We start from the raw sequence: 18,966 nt of genomic DNA on the forward strand, positions 1-18,966 counted from the left end.
TTAAATAGTTAGCCATGGCTAAAAAAATCATAAATAACTATTTAGTTTGGCTTGGTACCAAAACTTCATATAACTATTGTATTAATTATGTAATACTGAAATTCAACAATGAATAGATAAAATATACAAAAATGAGCAAAAATGAATAACCATTCTCTCTCTATTGATATAGGACTTATGGAAAGTCCTATATCAATAGGAAAGGAAAGATGCAGATGCACCATTTATTAAATTGCCCATGAGAAAACCAGCTCTGAACAGATGTTTGTCTTGTTATGAAAATGAGAATAGATATCTGATCTAATGGCTGAGAACTAGAAAATAGCAAAAGAAACAAGCAAAACACAGTGAAGGAAAAGAGTTCAATTAGAAAATTAGAAAAGAGTTCTTTAGAATTTGGGGCAAAACAAAATAACTATATATTTATGTTTATATTTGTATACAAAATTCTGCAGTATAAAACAGGTTGTAAAGAAGTTGTTACCCTTTAACCAGAGGAAAGGCAACAAATATCAACACAGCAACACGTTTCATGTAAATAACCTGAAATTAGTAATTCTAAAGTACCTTTAAAAATATGACTTTATTCTTGGGAAAGTTTTCATAATTTGAAATATTTTTCATATATACAATTTATATATTATTTCATAAAGTTTTTTATTATTTGCTTGTTTGGGATTTTAATTCATGCTTGAATTTTTGGAAAAAAAAATCTACAGATTACAAACTAGTTTTTTTGTTTGTTTGTTTGCTTTTTTAACACAGTCAATATTACAACACTGGGGATTTCCCCCCACCTTATATTCTGAAAAATATTTCGTCCTTAAAAATTTCTGGCTTAAGATTCTGTAATTATACTGTGAAAATGTTGCAAATATATTCTTAGCACAAAATTTTCCTCTATGCAGGTTGAAAGCAACACAAGAGAATTTGTCATAAAGCTTTGGGAAAGAAGGATGTGTTCCTGACCTTGGAAGAATTAGCCAGACCACAAAACAAATAACTAAGGACATCCTCGGACATGGAGAGCTGCCAGGTCCAATTAAGATGGGTCCCAGCCGTGAGTAGTCACTAATAAAATGATTTGGGAGTAAGCAAAGCTCTGGGTCCCCTTAGAGGATAGGAATGCAGAGAAAGTTGAGAGTGCTTTATATCTGTTGTTGTTATTAGGAGTAATCTTACAGTAGGTTATAGGAGTGGCAATAGTGTTTGTGCTAACACTAAGGTTTTATAGAGGGGAATTTCTGAGCAGAGGTACTGCCTGGATATAGTTCAGAGAAACTCTAAGACTCATGGGGGATGAATTTTGCCTGAAAGAAGACCTCTGAGTTTGAACACAAACATGGATTTTTCTTGTATTAAATACTGGGAAATTTATATCAAATTCTTTTTGAGGACTCTGAAGAGAGTAAAATGGGGTTATCAAACTATGAAACCAAGGCTGAATAGCTAGTGTGAAACTCTAGAGTTTCTATGTGTGAAAAAAACAACAGTCCCATAAGTCAGCTATGGCTCAATTGGCTTCAAATGAGGAAAACTATCTGCTGTGGGAAGGGCTTGGCTTTCTGGTGCACAGCTTTATTGAGTTTAGGGGGAGTTTCTTTCTGCAAATCTAGATGCACTAGGTGTTAAAATTATAACTCATGAGTTGGTTTCCTTAATACTACAAGAATTACATTGAACTCTGCTGAGACTCTGTAAATGTGCAGGTGGTGAAATAATGAACCAAGCTGTGATCTTGTGCCTTCAGAGAAGTTTGCTTGTTTCAGTATATTTTCCACACTTTAAGCAATAAGACTAGAAGTTCTGCTCTGAAGATGCTCCCTTTCGTGGCAACCCTTAGCTTCTATATTTCTGAGCAATGCTAAGACAAGGTCAAACTACAGCTGGACTCCTGTCTTTATGGGTAAGGCAGCAACCATCTGATTCCACTGCCCGCCAAAAATTGTGAAATGCACAGTTTTATTCCTGAAAACTAGTGAAATTATCAACCAGAAAATAATTTGAGTGATTGTAAATACCTTACATGGTGAGATTGGGAGGAGAAATAGAAATTTGAATTTCCATCGCTTTCACTCTCAAACTGCCACTCAACTAAACAGTAAGCTGTAAGTACTTGGCTAAAGCAGCACCCAGTTTTTGGCAGCTCTGAAGGAGATGAAGCCAGAAGAGAAGAGCTGCTCCTGAAGTGAAAAGCAGCAGCTGATAACATGAATTACTGCCATGATATTTGGATATGAGTAATCTGAGTAGACAGAATCAACTCTTGTTGGAAAGCTCTAATCCCAAAAAGAAGGAAGCAGTTCACCAAAAAATGTGTGACAAGTGTCTGAAAGACTAGAAGTAAGCTCATGTTATACAATTCTTTTATTCCATAGTCTGTTAGTATTTTTTAACCTAGTAAAAAGATTAATAAGTCAAAAAACCCCTAACTACTTACTGGAGATTTTGTTGGTTTGTTTTTATTTTATTTTACTTGCAAGATCACTCTTTATAAGTTTTGAGCACAGCATATTGCTCTTTATGTAAAGGAATACATTTTTTAAAAATATGGCTTAAGGTATTCCATATGTGAAATAGACTTCTTTTTGCACACCACTTTACTAAAAATTAATTGTGTTTCTCAAAATAGAATCTCACTGCCTGTAGTTTGGGGCTGAATTTTGCTTCAGCTTTAAATTTTGCCACACTAAAATAGTTCTGAAGTATACCTAGTTCCTTTCTGCTTCTCTATACTACTTCTGAATCTTATAAGAAATAAGGAAAATAACTAAATAAATGCAGTTATAAATAAAGATATCAGTACCTTTGAAGTATTTCAGCTGCTACTTGACTGTAGAAGGTTATCCCTTCCTGTGGGTGAGATATTGGTGTTTCTATCAGCTTTTTATTGATGACTGCCCACTATACATGTTCTGTGCTATATTTTTGAAAGTTGTCCAAAAGCGATGCTGGCTTGTGTAAAGCAAAAAAATCCACTTGAGAATATCAGAAAAGTCATGGGAAATCTGTAAGGGGCTCGAAGGTCAAATGTAATTCTGCCTGCTTCCAGCTGGCTTCCCACTGTGTAGGCTGCTGTGAGAAAAGTTCCAAGAAGGATGGAGTTTGGGACAAAACATACAGAGCACTGTATGTGTAGTGCACACAAGTCTTGCCATGCATATTCAAGGCTTTGGACTGGAGCACAGATAGGAAACAGCTGGCCATATGGAGCAACCAACATTTGGTATCTGACTTGAGAAAACTAATAGACCAAAAATACCATTGTAAAGTCATTGTCCTATGCTATGCACAAACATTGTGATGCTGAATTCTTAATAACAAAATACTCAATTTTTTACAGTATGTATTTGGGAAATTAATAAATTGTACCTTGTCCTGGGTTTGCCCACCCTAGTACATACCTTTAGTCCCGAAAACCCCTGAGAAGAAATATAAAAAATCAAAATGGTTTAGTTTTGTGAACTGTTATCTCTTATGCATTATCCTTGTTATTTGAAAGGGCTTCTATAAAAAAGGTTAAAAAAGGTCTTCAGTGTTATTTTCTTTTTTTTTTTTTTTTGGAGATGTAATTTCCTAAATATTTTGTAAATATACAAAATGCTGCTCAAACTTCTTGCATTGGAGTATGTCTGGCTTATTTTATATTGTAACTTGTTAGAATTGCTAGCTTCTTTAATATTTTATCAGAAATACTGTGCAAAACACAGTTTAACCACTGTTTTGAAAATGCTATTGCTTACGCAAGCATCTAGCCTCTGTCCATTTTCAAGCAGACATTAATTTGAAATGCAAGGGTTTGTGTGTTAAGTGTATTATTTTGTAAAAAATAACTCTTGAGTTGAGAAACAGTAAATATTCCTTTACCAAATTCAGTTTAGCATCAATTTGTTAAAACACATTTTTTTCTTAGGGACTGTACTTATTTCTAACAAGAGTATTTTCATTTCTGTGTGTGGTATCTGGTTAGACAGCCCCTTTGCATGACAAGATGTCATAACAAGAAAAAATTAAGTACAGACTGTTTTTCACAAATTGGTTTTGTTTTTCTTCTGAAAGTTTCTTGAGTTACAGAAACGTTGGAGAAGCAGGATGAAGTCAGATTATTTTTGCTGTCTATCTTCTGATTAATTGTACAGAAAAATTAGGAAATTAAATTAAACTTGTGCTTGCTGGAGTCCTTCTAGCTCAATAGTGAGCTAAGGGAAGTACTAACTAGCACTTCCATAGAAATTTCTAATGATGTGAGAAATGGGTGTCTGTGCAATAAATGATTTTCTGATTCTTAGCAGAAAATAACACTGTAAATAAAAAATAAATAAATCTGTATTTCTTATATATATTTTGATATATATGTACACAGAGTATCACTGGTTGGAACACATTAACATTTTTTTGTTTCATGTTTTAAAGGCTATAAAGGAAATTATTTTTCTTGGATTATTCTGACAAATGTATAGCATCCCATAATGTAATTAATGAAATAACTTTCTACCATGAAGCCAAAGACATGCCATATGTCTTCGAAGGCTGCATTCTCATTAATCTATTTCAACTTTCACTTTTTCTCCTCTATTCCATTTGCTGTTCAGATGGGTATAAGTGAAATACTCCCTTGTTTCCTCTTTTTTTTTAAGCCCATTTTTTGCTCTTACATTAACATGGTCTGTGTACATATCTTTCAAATTAAATTTTAGGGTTTGCAATAAAATGTGTGGTGATACAGGGGAGAGACTATACTCCTCACTAGCAAATATGGTTTTCTCAGCACTCAAAATCCAGCTGTGCACATGCTGTGAACTACCCAAAAAACATCATGCCCAGGACCTGGGAACTTAATGAATAACCCTCTTGCATCTCCTGTGTTGTCAAATAATAAAAGTCCCCTATGCATTATGAGTCTTTGGGCACAGTATGATGCTGCAGTCCTAGAAAATATAACCCATTTTTCTTCAGTCACTGTCTAACCACTAGGGTATTATCTGAGTATTATGATAACCTAGGAGATTCCAAGTCATAAAAAATGGCTCTTGCCATATTGGCTATGTATCTGACAGGAGACTAGCAGCAGTTAAGAAAGAAAACAACGAAAACAAACTGAAAGTACTAAACCTGTGTTTCATTTTATAGACAAAGATGTTGAAAGATCAGTACAGTCTTTGAAAAATAGCTCAGTGTGCATATGTGTTTTATGATCAAGCTTACAGCTAAATGCAATTCAGAAACGTATGAGTTCTAGTAATACTGATATGTGTCACTCAAAGGTGACTCTTCCATAATGGAAAGGGAGACAATAAGAATAATTAAAATCTCCTTCACTTCAACTTATTTTTAACTTTCTAGAAAAAAAAAGGAGGATTTGGTAGTGGGGTCATATGTACTGTTTTAACTCTGCTCAAAGCTTTTCTTTAACATCAGAAGTATTACCATGTGTTCAGAGTAGACTTTAATTGCTTCAAACCTGGCTAGTTTCTAGTGCTGGTCGACTTAAAGTTATTGATTAATTCTGTTCTAGTGTGGATTGTGGTTATATGTTTTCTTTCTTTTTTCTCTTCTTTCTTTCCTCTTTCGTGTAAGAATACTTTCCAATGAAAAGTTGAAAGTTCAAGTCAAAATAAGACAGATTTTTTTTTGATTCTGTGCACCCTGCTTTAAATACTAAAAAGTTAGTGCTCAGAATTAAAAGATTCACAGACCTTAAAAAAATGGGCCGCTGAACAAGGCATTAGCAGGGGCTTTCAGGAGTGTATTGCTGGAATCTTGCCACTCGATGGCACTCTGTGTTCTACTGTTTGCTCGAGGCTCAACGCTGCTTCCACTCAGCTTCCGAAACTCCTCCAAGCCCGCAACAACGCGCAAGCCACTTTGAAGTGGTCAGCAAGACCTAAGGACCGTGGGGAGAGAAGTGCTTGGGAGGGTAGGAAAGGGTTTCCTTTTCGCTGTTCCCCCCGCCCCCACGGGAAGAATCAGGAATTGTTACTGATTCATCCTGTGGTGTGGAACTATTCTGCCCCCACTCCGAGCCAAAGCAAAAGTATAGGTCTCCCTTCTTGAGAGTCAAAATTTTTATTTTGTTGTTGCTTTTGACTGATTGACTGCTGCCAGCCAGAGACTGTGGGACTTGCACGTGTTCTGCTGTCTCTTAGGTTTTACAGACTAGTTTAAGTGACTTTCCATCAGAGCACTACTAGAGCAAATGCTTAAGCATTAAAAAAAACATGAAGACAGATCTCAAGCATTTTAACTTCTGAAGGAATTTGAGCATGTATTTCCTAACTAAAAGTCCCTACAAACAAATATGCACTTGGATTTGGCCTACTTCATTAACCCAGTCTCCTCTTGGCTGGGCAGGGAAACAGGAGGGGGAGGTGGGATGGAGGAGGATGGGGCACAATTGCACAGGATGGGACTAATAGCTCCCAGGTGATATTTTTACTTTTTAAATTTTTTTTATTATTATTTTTATTTTTTATTTTTATTTTATTAGCTTTCACACTGCAATCTCATATCCAGTAATTCAAGATAAGCCTTGAGCCTTTATTAAGGAAACATAACCTAGAGCTTTATAACTATTTCTTTGGAACTGATACATTTTTTTTTCCTGGCTACCTCTGTTTTTCATGAATTACTATAACTTTGTCAGTCAAGAAATATTGATTCTGATGTTTTTCATTTTCCCAGGTCTTAGTTGAGTATACCATCAAATCAGAATATTGTATGATATAAGTGGGTGGGACTTGCCAAACTAAATGTGGTTATGTTATTTTGCTTATGAAGTTTTTTTAAGTTAGTGGCCAAATTGCTGGTTTTCAGGTAAATTAGTTTTGTGGCCCTTCTCAATGAATCTCATCTGTAAGTTCCATGAATACCAATATGCAGGGACATCTTGGAAATATTTGTTTCCTCTTAATACAGTCAAGTTATGTGTTAGTAACTGCTGAAAGTGGTGTTGAAACACAAGTCATTAGAAATAAGCCTTTTTATTGATCCTTTAGACTATATATATTTATGTATCTAATTTTACCAGCTGCATTGTTCTAGGCATTTATTTTCGTGTGAAATTTCCTAAGAGTAAGATTTGTAGTAGCGTATGCAGACATTTCTTATTTGGAAAAACATGCCTACATGCCTGGTAGATGTTATAAACATTATAAAAATTATAAATTTAAGTAATCACTGTCATAAAGAACTCTGTTCTTTATGGCAGCTTGGATATGGTCATACGATCTTGCAGGCGTGCACTAGCACAGCTTACTAAGTGACTACCAGGACTGTAATACTACTGAGGTATGGTAATTCACCCTGGATGCTCCTAAGACCACCCAGCCTGCAAAATGTGACACATTAGCTCAGTGTCCTGCTGTTGTATTTAACAGCAGGAGGTGGTCAGGAGCATGTGTGCAATAGTTACTGGAGTTTAGAAGGTTAACTTGTCACTACCCCTGTTTGTGCAACTTGAACTGAAAGGCATTCACTTGTGCACTTAGGTCTGAATCACAGAGAATTGTTTCATTCAGTGGTTAAATCCAAGAGACTCATAACTACACAAACTGGTTTATTTGGCCCAACAAAAGATTATGAAATCTGAAGTTTAACTTGAGGACAAGAGGGCAAGAAGAATGGTCATTTCTCATCTTGTCAGCGTGCTAAGATGACAGTGATGACAGATGATTTCCAGGCATCTTCTGTACCATGTTCTGGTACAACTTCACAAGAATACCTTTTCAATACTATCTCTTTTTAACTACAGCTGAGGGAATATGTGTTCAAACATCACTTAAAATTCAGCTGAACCTTGAATGACAGAGCTGTTCTGGAAAAACTTTGGTGTAGCACCATCCGTGCTTTGCCAGAGAAATGTAGTTCTAGAATTCTTTGTGGAAGAAACAATATCTGCATTTCATAGACCATTTAACAGCACTCACCTCTAACTTTTTAGAGCCAATCTCAGAAGGATTTTAGAAATTAGGGTTTTTAATAATCAGATAATACTGGGAGAAACAGTCATCTGATAGCACTGTTGGTTTCAGATTATAAAACTCAGGAAACTAATCTTGGCACTGAGAGCAATGGAATCTTCATATAGGCTTGAAAGGACTAATTTGGAAATACAATTTCTGCTCAAACTGCTTTTCTTTTTCTTGATCTAGTGCACTTGATTTATAGCTTACTGGTTAGACAAAAAAAAAAAAAAAAGTCTCAGGGTGGTAGTTTTAAGAGTGTTTGGGTTTTTTGTTGTCGTTTTTATTTTCTAATCCAGTACCTAACATGAATGGGAATGCTTCAGGCTCTCACTGTGAAGTGGATAATGTATAATAGGCATGTGCTCTGACACTTAAAGGGAGTAAACCTGCAAAGATTTGAAAGATTATAATTAGCCATTTAACAACAACAGATGACAAAAAACCCACTTCAGTTTAGTTACAAATTTTATTTCCATCTTGTCCCACTGAAAGACTAGGGGGAAAAAGCAATAAAAACTGTGTTTTCATCTTGCCTACCTAAGTAAGTATATGATGATCAAAGTTCTAGAAGGAGAAAAATGCAGCTTCAGTTTAAAATTATTATATCTTCAATCATGAAGGTGTGTTGCCATAAGAGCCAGCTTCCTTTTACATAAAGGAACTAATCTTTACCTGCTGATCCAGCAGAGATATTTGTCACCTGCATATTATGAGATGATTCAATACAGGATTAGAGTCTTTTATCATGACAACATTAGGGCTAACCAAAATGCAAGTTAGTAATAATGTAGTTATGAGCTACACTGCATGTTACATAATGTCTTGCTTTCAAAAAGAAAAACTGTGTTCAGATTAACAGCAAAGTTATGGATTCAGGCAGTAAACAAACATGATTCTGTTACACCCTTTGGCAGCTGAGACAAAGTGATATCGTCAGCTCTGCCTTGCATGCCCCAAGTCACATGTTGTTTGTGACTCATTTCATTTCTACAACTGCCTCTATTGTTCTGCAGGGCACAACAGTATGAAGGGATGTCAACTGAGAAGCGAGAAACAACTATTGCATTGTTAGATGGAAAAAATAAATTTATAAGTTATTCATGCTTCTGTCTTTTATGATCTCTCTCTAAAGACTATGAAACTGTTCTTGGTAAGAAATACTTCTCTTTTTTCTCATGAAGATGGTAAATGAACGCTATATTTTTTATTTTTGTTATAACTATTCCTATTTTAACTTGTTTTCAGTTAGTGGTTTCTGCAGGTAAAGCAGTTCATAAGGGAAGGGAAGTAGATAGTGATTGCATCTGAATGACTAACAGCTTGTGTCTTCCCTTGAGAGCACTGCTAATACAATGCATTGCATTGCTAATGCAATGAAATAAAAAATTCATATGAAATAAGAGTTTCTTGACTAGTAGTTGTGGTACTGGAAAGGAAGAATGGTATTACTGCTTTGCTTTCTACTAGGCGCTCCACAGTTTCGGCCAAAACCAAGAAGCGTGCAGAGGTGAGGCAGAAGCTGAGGAAAATTTGGTTCATAATTATAAAAGATATATTTTTCAAAATAATTTGCCAGAACAGTATCAATTGCTTGCTAACTTGTTATTTATCATTTGCAGAAATACTGATTTTGGTTAAATGCAAATGGCGGTAGTTGACTGCCAAAACATGGTTATGTTGCTGTTCAAACAACAAATCTGCCTACTCAATATATAAAGGAGAACAGTATCAGTATTGTCAGTGTTAGCATATGAGAGATGCTTAGCTGTCATACCTTTTGCCATAGTGATTTTTTTTTGTTGTAGGTAAATGTTTTTAAAAGGGAAGTTGTAAAAATTACCACTGAGTGATTAATAGTAATACTACTCAAAAAAGACTTACAGCAGACAGAATCTGTTTCTGGCAGCTGGAGTGTCAGGTACTGTCTAATATTTGCTCCACTTATTATTTGTCAGGTGTCAGTAGGTGTCTTAGAAATGGTCTCTGTGTCCTGACACAGTGAGCAGTGACTGCAGAGTGTCATTTTTGCTTTCCATTACACACAGGACTTAAGCTGTTCTATGGAAATACAGATAAGAAGCCACAGTAGCGCTGGGCATTAGGCTAAAGTCATCTTGGTTTAGTTCTTAAATCGTGTTGTAACATTTTAAGGGGGCATTTCAATACCTCAGCATACCTGAAGCCTGTCCCAGCAGGCTTGATTCTTTTTGTTAGTGCTTGTGTCAATGGTTTTTTCCCTTCAATTTTCCTAAGTCATTTTCCAGGGTGTTTAATTACTTTGGATAATATAGGTATAACTTTTTAATATTCTTACTGCTGTCTCATAACTTACTGGTAGATATGCATTTAAAGATGGAAAAAAAAGTTACCCAACTGGAATTTAGCAATTTTGAGTAAAACAAGCATCTCTTGCATGGCTGACATTTGAGAAAGAAGATGATTCAATGAAGGATGTACTGACATAAAGATTAAGTATAAAATATTTTGTTTTGGAATATTCTGTTTTGCTAAGACCTGAAGATATCTGCACTACTAAATTGCACTCCAATATGCATGTTTGGCATATCCAATATAACTATTAATTTATATCCATGAATTGCTAATGAAAGTGATGTATGATAGATTTTGGCAGGATGTATGTTATAAGGTTTACAACTAATAAAAAAAACAAGCAAATATCAACAGCTGAATCTTCTCAAAAATTATTGCTGAACAGGCTTTTTGCATTTCTCTTCTGAAGAAGCTCCTTTCCTACTCCAGGGTTTCATTTTTGCTGTAGCTGTAAGGACTCAGAATAGCTGTCTTAAAATCTATTTGCCTTAAATCTTGCTGGCAAGGAAGCTGAACTCTAAGACTAACATCATGAACTACCATTCTTCTAACTGTGTTGACTTTTTTAAAGATTTAAAAATATAGTGTCTTTCTTGATAGGTGGCAAGATGTTGAATCTCAAAGGAAATGTCATAAGTTTGATGATTTCTGTGGGATCACAGAGGTTATATCCTGATTAGACTGCAAGATGTTCTTGAGCAAGAGCAGACAGAACACAATGTCCTGTGAGAAAGCATGTATTCAAAGTGGTTTTTTGTATTTGAAAACTGTGTAGTGACTTCATATTTCTCCTCTACTTCAGAATCCTGTCACGTAAACTCAACTCTGTGTGATGATAAGTTTCCACTTGGTTTCTGACACTTGAAAAAAGTTGTGGAAAAACTACTGAAAATCGAGGCAGGAGGTGGACATGTAAATACTATCTGGTAGGAACAACTCTCTTGGGAATGTGAAGAGCTGTACAGAGTTATGTGAAAATAAATTTGGAATAAAAAGCAGAGCAAGTAACAATACGGCCAAATGGATAAAGTCCAGATGTTCATTTGCAACACAGCTCTCTGAGTAAGTTATAATTAGAATATGAAGGCCAAAAACATGATAAATAAATCTTATAACAGTCCTTGTCACTAAATAAAAAATATTTCCTTTCTAGACATCCACTTATGTTCTTCATCTTGCTTTTTTCATCTATTTTCTTGGACTTGCAAGTTCTGAAGTTGCAAGATGTTATGTTACCATGGAGTCCACCATAGAGCACCTGAAACTGTAGCTTTTAAAAGATAAATAGACAATAATTCTTTTGTGAACGTTTGTGACTCATTGAATTCTGAGGTCAATAAATAATAAAGACGGTAGAGAGAGGTGAAGGAGGAGAGGGAGGAAGTTCCAGACCTGCTACTTCTAGCTCCGAGCCTGGTTTCTTCGAATATGAAAGCAATCTAAGCTTTCTTTCGGTTTTCTTTCTCTGTGTTTCTTTTTCTTTCACTAAGGATAGCTTAGTAAAAAACAGTTTGGCGAAAAAGTAGAAGACAGCTTTTGAAAATATGATGGAAGTTATGGATACAACCTCCCTCATGTAGGGTATGTACCTAGGAGCAATATTCAGTAGTACAGAACTGTATTTAGGTTGCAATTTGTAGCTAACAAACAGATAATGTTTGCTAATAAATCAAGTGGTAGATCTGACTTTTTTCTTTTTTTTTTTTTTTTAATTTTCTACAGTTGTATTAGCAATGTGATGGGGGCGGGGAGGGCACTGTGTGGAACATATCCCCTTCAATGAAACCCTAAGCATTCCATGTGGTATGGTTATGAAGCAGTTCTGAAGGGCACAGGAATCTTGGAATCTTAGGAAAAGTTAGGGTGGAAGTGACTGCTGGAGCTATCAGCTAAAGCTCCTTTTTAAAGAAAGGCTAATTTTAAATGCAGATTTTTTAACTTGTCTTGCAAGTCTTCAGATATGGAAAATCCAAACTGCTCTGGACTCTTACTTTGGTGCTTAACTACTTTCATTTTTAGATCATTTTTTTAATATCCAATGTAATTGCTGTTGTTGTTACTCACCACTGTCACCTTGACGTTTTGCTCTACTTGTCTGAGCAGTGTTCAGTTTCCTCTATATCTCTCCTCATAGAGTACATCCAGTTTCTCCTTAGCCACCTCTTTTCTAGCCTCAACAAGCTCCATTCCCTCAGCCACTCCACACCAGTGCCAGATGGAGGGGAATGACCCATTCCCTTAGTCCACTCCCAGTTCTCTCATTGCAGCCCACCGAGCACAGCTGAACCCAGTTCACTTGCTCTGTGGTATCTGGAGTTATTTTTTGACTGCTTCTTTACATGTCACCTGTTAAAGAAAGTCCACTCTGTGTATTAAAAAGAAAAAAGAAAAAAAAAAAAAAAAGAAAAAAAAGGTAAAAAAGCTAAACCATTACGACATCCAAACAAACCTAAAAGAACCCCCAACAAAACACACCATCATCTGTTACACATTTTTCAGTCTTTGCATTGTCTGTATGTCATGGGAACTTTTATTTCTTTTTTTATTACTGCTGCTTGGATTACGGTTAGAGTATTTCTTTTTAAATGATTTCTTCCCTGTTTAATAAGGAATGCATTAATTATACACAATATGAAATCTTAAAGTCAGTTAGTCTTCTACAGCTTAATTCAGCTAGTTCCCTCAGCCCCTAAAATGACTGTGAAATGAATGCGTTTAAGTTTATATATATTTAAAAAATGCACTTGACCCAAAATTTATCACAATAAAAGCTAGAGGGATGACAACCTAAAGCAAGTAAACTAGGCCATAACAGTTTGCAAATATCTGAAAAGCTTTGAACAATGATGGTAAAACCTAGATTTCTAAAAGGCAAAAAAGAGCATCAGTATGTGAACAAAAGAAGGAAGTTAATCCCAAATAAGGAAGAGAAAAGAAAAAAGGAAAAGAAAAGAAAAGAAAAGAAAAGAAAAGAAAAGAAAAGAAAAGAAAAGAAAAGAAAAGAAAAGAAAAGAAAAGAAAAGAGGAAGAACAGTCTCTAAATATTGGTCTTAGTTCTGGTTTTGGCTACATTAATTTTCACAGAATCCAGGAGAGCAAAAAAAAAATTCCCTTTCTCAAAGGTCACTAAGAAAGATTCGAGACGGAATTCATGGGAAACAGGAAACTCAGGGAATGTTTCAATATTTTGATATCAGTCTATGAATACCAAAGTGAAAGTATTTATAATCTGTTTAGTTTTTCATGAGAAATGCAGAAGCTTCTGCAGTATCAAGAGTTATGAGTACTTTCCAGTGTTTTCAAGCAAGACAGCAAAGCTGTAGTCTATTTTTACCTCTGCCACGTGGCCATAGGTTTACATTTATTCTATGAGATAATTATTAAATTTACCTGTGTCTCAGGGTTGTTTTGTTGTTGGAGTTGTTTGGCTTGTTGTTTTTTTGGGGGGTTCTTTTGTGACTGCTGGTGGATGGGTATTGCTCATGGGTTTTGGTGGGAGTTTTTGGGTTTCTTTAAGAAGAAGTACTCTGAAACAGAGCATGATGTCTGAAAACCTGGACCTGTGCAAATCAGTGATAGAGCCCTCAATACCACAGGATCATGATTTTATCCAATAATTAGAGTTCTTCATCCTTAGTTAAACAGCCTATAAGTGTATGAAAAACTGGAGCTTGATTTCAGGAGGATGACCTCTCTTCAGTTTAATCTCAATCTGTCCATTTTTCCGTAGAATTTCAGAACTCTCTTCTTCCTCCTGGCTGAGATTTCACCTCAGCAGATGATTTTAACTACAGTCTGTATTCTGCAGCATGATGTGTGGTTGAAAGCTTTGTCACTCTACACAGCTGCCCAGTGATGGTCAACAATCAGTACTCCGGTTGAATGCACTGCTTGAATTTGAGCTTTTGTTCAGCAGAGCCTTAAAGCTTCAAGGATGAGACTGCAGTGTCCTTGAGGAATTTGCTCCAGTGTTTCCTGAAGGAACAAGATGTTTTTACATTTCAGCTTGAACCTCCCAGACATCAATTTTTGGCTATGGCAGATCATTCTTACTGCTCTCAATTCCTCTTGCCTGTAAAAAATTCTTAATGCCTAACACTGATGAGGGAAAAACAAGAAGCTCAGATTCTCATACCTATTCAAACTAAATTTTTGTGAACTGGATTCTCCAATACTAAATGTTTTAATATCCAGACCCATAAACATTCTGAAATATTTTTTTCCTTCTAATAATATTCTACTTTATGTAAAATGATTACATAATAATTTCATATGTAGACATTTTTTATTCTTATCTGAGTCTGGAAGTTTTCAGTTGAGTTCTAGTTCATACCTTAATGAATAAATGGCTTGAAAACAAACAAACAAAAAAATTGTCAATATGAAATTAGGAATTTCCCTATGTTTTTTTCATTTCTTACCTTATTTATCAGCACATGCTCTTCAGAATAGGGTAGTAAGGATGCTTTCCTGGATGTCACTTCAGCAGAGTTTTGAGAATGGTAGCTGTCCTCCACAGTGCCATGAGAATTGAAGCAGTTCTCATCTTGAAATGTTAAGTTATATAATCAAAAGAAACGTTACCAGACAAACTGAGTGTTCTGAATATGTAAAGACTTTTTCACTCTTCAGTGTTCTTTCTGATTCATTATTGTCCTGACATAGTTTAGACATAGCAGTGTTTTCCTTATTTCTCTACCAGTCTGAAACCTAACAACCATCCTCTGGCTTGGTAAGAAAGGAAAAATTCCAAGAAAAATGATACCTAAAAGAACAAAAGCTATCCTATTCATTTTAATAACTGTTGAACCATATTATACCTTTTAATTAAGTGTAAGGAAAGGTGGTCATAAGAAAGAAGGTTAAACTCTTTTAGAAAGGAATTTCATTAAAGTGTATTGGATTGCTCCCGTTTCAGTGCCTGGTTTTCAGAAGAGATGAGATATAATTATTCTTGCTTACAGTAAAACTAGGATGCTAGCACAATTCCCTGGGCGCTTGTAAGAACTGATGCTGCCATTGAAATATTAGATATGATCCAAAGAGAGGAAGTGCTGCCCACGCACGGAGGGCAGGAGAGGTCAGATGTAACTATTCAGTCAATGAAAAAACAGGGGATCCTCATAAAAGGCTTTGAAAGTTACTTCATCCACAAGCTGTAAACAAACTTATCCTAGCAACAGAATGCATTAAGAGTTGTATTGACATAAACACCATAATACTTGGGCTTAAGAGCTGTGCTCTTAGTAAAAGTTTGGAAAGCAGTTTGTTCAATGTAGTAAGCAGTACATTAGTGCAGTGAGGCATCTCCAGAAAAACTGCAGAAGTAAAAACATGTATTTTATTGAACTTTCTAAGAAATTTATGGTAGCATTAACTAAACACCATACACCAACTCAGTCATGAAGTCAGCTGAAAAAATGCAGTTTTTGCTAGTCTTCTGTGAAACAATTTATGAGACTTTTTCTCATTGCAGTCTTTTATTTCATATACAGCAGCAGAGAAGCATGGTTAAAAAAAATAATTCAAAGGATTGCAACCCCTTAATGGAGCAAATATGTACAGAGGTATTATAACTATTTCTCAGTGCAATATTGTTTGATATACTCCAGTCTATTTGTAGCATTTTGGTCCATCTTGTATTTTTTCATTATTTTCACTACAGTTACATGACTTTCTAAAATTATTGTTTTGATGGGAAAAGTATGTTTATGGTAAATATGTTGGCCTAGTCTCCCCAAATGTCATTACTAAGACCGTATTGCCAAACCTCTGCAACAAAAATATTTTTTCAAGGTATTTATGTTATGGTACAGGATGGCATTTTTAAATAGACTGTCTCAAAAACACCTTTAGGTACACTTCTGCAATCTCTAAAGAGTTAGATAACTCTAAATTTAGATACACCAGGTGACTCTACAGAGGGCTGCCCCAGGTGCTCTTTTGAGAGCCCTTGTTACAAGGAAATGTGAAGTATGCTCCTGATGAATAATACCCCTGAGAGGCAACAAGAGCTCTGCTGTTTTCCTAATGATCAGAGTGATAGACACTACACATTATCAATATCTTACTGAAATACAGAATCCATGTGAGCTCAGTGCCAGTTGTTCACATGATCTGTACTTTAGCATGGAAGAGTAAAGAAAAATTGTCTGAGATTTTGTGTACTAGAGATGCAGACTGAGCTTCTCTGACTGGAAGGGGTAAATGATAGAAAACACTTATGTGAGAAGACGTCTTCTTTGTGTTAAATGCCATTGAGCCATGGTTCTGACCAGATTTGTTTCTGACAATCAATGTCTCTGTTTACAGCTTGCAGATGAAATGGAGTTTCCAATATCTAGAGTGCTTTGTGTCTTTCCCCAAAAAAATTAATTGGTTTGATGATGTGCAGGTATTGCTAAACATTGGTCACAGCTCCACAACACAATGTCAGTAAATCCAACCACTGTTTGCAGAAAGACAGCATTTTGTGGAATTTAATTTCCTTTATCAAAGGACACTTTCTACTTACAAAACCTTGCAGTTTAAGTGATTAAAGAAGAACTGTATAGAAGAATTTTATCCAATACTAAATATAATTATCAAATGGTAGAAGTGTAACAGCAAGTCTGGGGATGTAGCAGTAGCAAAGGGGGCTGCATGTAATTTATTTATTTAAAAGACAATGTCTTGGCTGGCTGGCATCACTTTTCCATCAAGTAATCTGTAAAGTAGGTGAAAACAAGTAATTTAATACAAGCAAGAACAGGCCAGAAATTGAAACAGACGTTCAACTGCATATTAGATCAATAAAAGAAGGTCTTAGTAAAGTCATCCTGTTAGGTCATAATTAAGTTCTAAGGTCTAACAGGGTGCAATTACTTCATATAAAGAGCTGAATCACAGCATTTGGAGAAGTCTAGTACACGTGACACATGGGTTTTGTTCTGTCAGTATGAAATGCAGCCTTACATGCTCCTAATTTTGCATCAAATTGAAAAAGGAAAACTTTTCTTTAAATAAATAGCTTGTATTCTTTTGTGGGTTTTTTGGGTGAAGGTAAAAGCTTTCTAATTAATGCATCAAGCATATATTTAAAATTTAATTGAAGAGATCAATTAGTATTATATTACTTTTAAGTGTCTTATTATCAGGATGGTGTTCACACTTCTACTGACATAAATAATTCCTATCAAAATAATTATTTTGAATAGTTTTACAAACAAAAAAAGTATCCTTGTGCTTGGATAAAATTATTTCTGACAGCAACATGCCTCATTTCTGACTCCTGAATATTCTGAACTTGTACAGAAAAACTTGTGTAGACATGTTCAGATCACCTCTCTCAGCCAATGTAAAATTAACCCTTTCCAGATTGTTTATGATACTTTTTTTTAACCTGTTCTTAAAGGCTTCTGTTGTGGTGTGTTTTTATTTTCTTTATTTGTATATTTTACTGTTTGATTTGTGGGGTTTTTAATCCCTCTGTGTTTTTCTCCCCCTGCCTTTGGAGTGGCACAGGTTCCCCATTTTGTATCTTATGTTGCTAAATTTAGACTCACTCCCTTATTGTTATTCAGCTTGGTTAACTGTCAGTTCTTGTTTGTTGCCTGGACACTCCCTCCTAAGTTGTCAATCCCTCTTGTCCCTACCCTTTTTCCCCAAGACCTTCCCTGCTCCTTCCCTCCTCAGATGTCAATCCTTCCCTAAACCTGCCCTTCCCTCCAGAACCTTCTGTGTCAGTTTTGTATTCTTTGAAACCCCATTGGTTTATCTAAGCCTTTCCCCTCCCTTAAGATCATCTATTGGTTTACAGATTGTATTTCCCCGCCTTGTGTTCCACCCTCAGTCCTCCCGATTGGTGAAAAATTGTATCCTCCCCCAAGACCACCCCTGTTTATAAGCTAGTGCCTGCCCTTGGATTGGGGTCTTGGGACCTTGGATTAGGGGAGTTGTTTCGCTGAATAAAGCTACCCCTGTTCCAACCCCAGGACCCGTGCTGCTGCCTCTTTGTTCATCTGCGCCGAACCTCCGCTAGCAGCTGGAATTGTGCAGGGTCTGCCAGGGGGATCTGTCGTGCCCCTGTTGTCGCTGCTGCTGGGCTGGGGGCACGTAGCCCCTGCACCGCGACAGGCTTCCAAGAAATAAGAAGACTGAGAAGTCTCCCTGTTTACTGATAGATCCAAGGGTTAGGCATTGGAAAGCTTTTTCTCCTGCAATTTAAACTTCTTCTTTGTTATGCTGTCTTCTATAAAGATGGGAAACATCTCTTGCTTTTGACATAGCTAAATATTATCATTCTTTTCCCTTGCTGCTTTTCCTTCACCTTCTGCCCTTTGAGTTGAGCAACTGTAAATTCTTTTCATTTCGCTGGAAATGAAATCTTCAGAATTCTACTTTAGATAAAGTTGTTATCTCCTATTCAGGTAATGCTGACATTTCAACATTCTAGAATGATGTTTATTGTTTTGGGTCTTCTTTTAAGTAACTCAGATTCTTGAGTGTGGCATCCCTGTTGGGACAGTTTCAAAAAAAGGTATGGCAAGCACACAGACCACTTCAGGTCTTACTGGTAAGGGCATTTGCGTGGAGTTGAGAAATGCAGGTTGCTTTTGAAGGGAAAGGAGTTGAATTTGTCTTTCACACCCTGAATGAATGCTGGAATTTATACAGAAGAAAGCTATGATTG

Source organism: Onychostruthus taczanowskii, unplaced genomic scaffold (assembly GCF_017590055.1).
Source record: "Onychostruthus taczanowskii isolate IOZ18803 unplaced genomic scaffold, ASM1759005v1 scaffold2, whole genome shotgun sequence".
NCBI lineage: Eukaryota > Metazoa > Chordata > Aves > Passeriformes > Passeridae > Onychostruthus > Onychostruthus taczanowskii.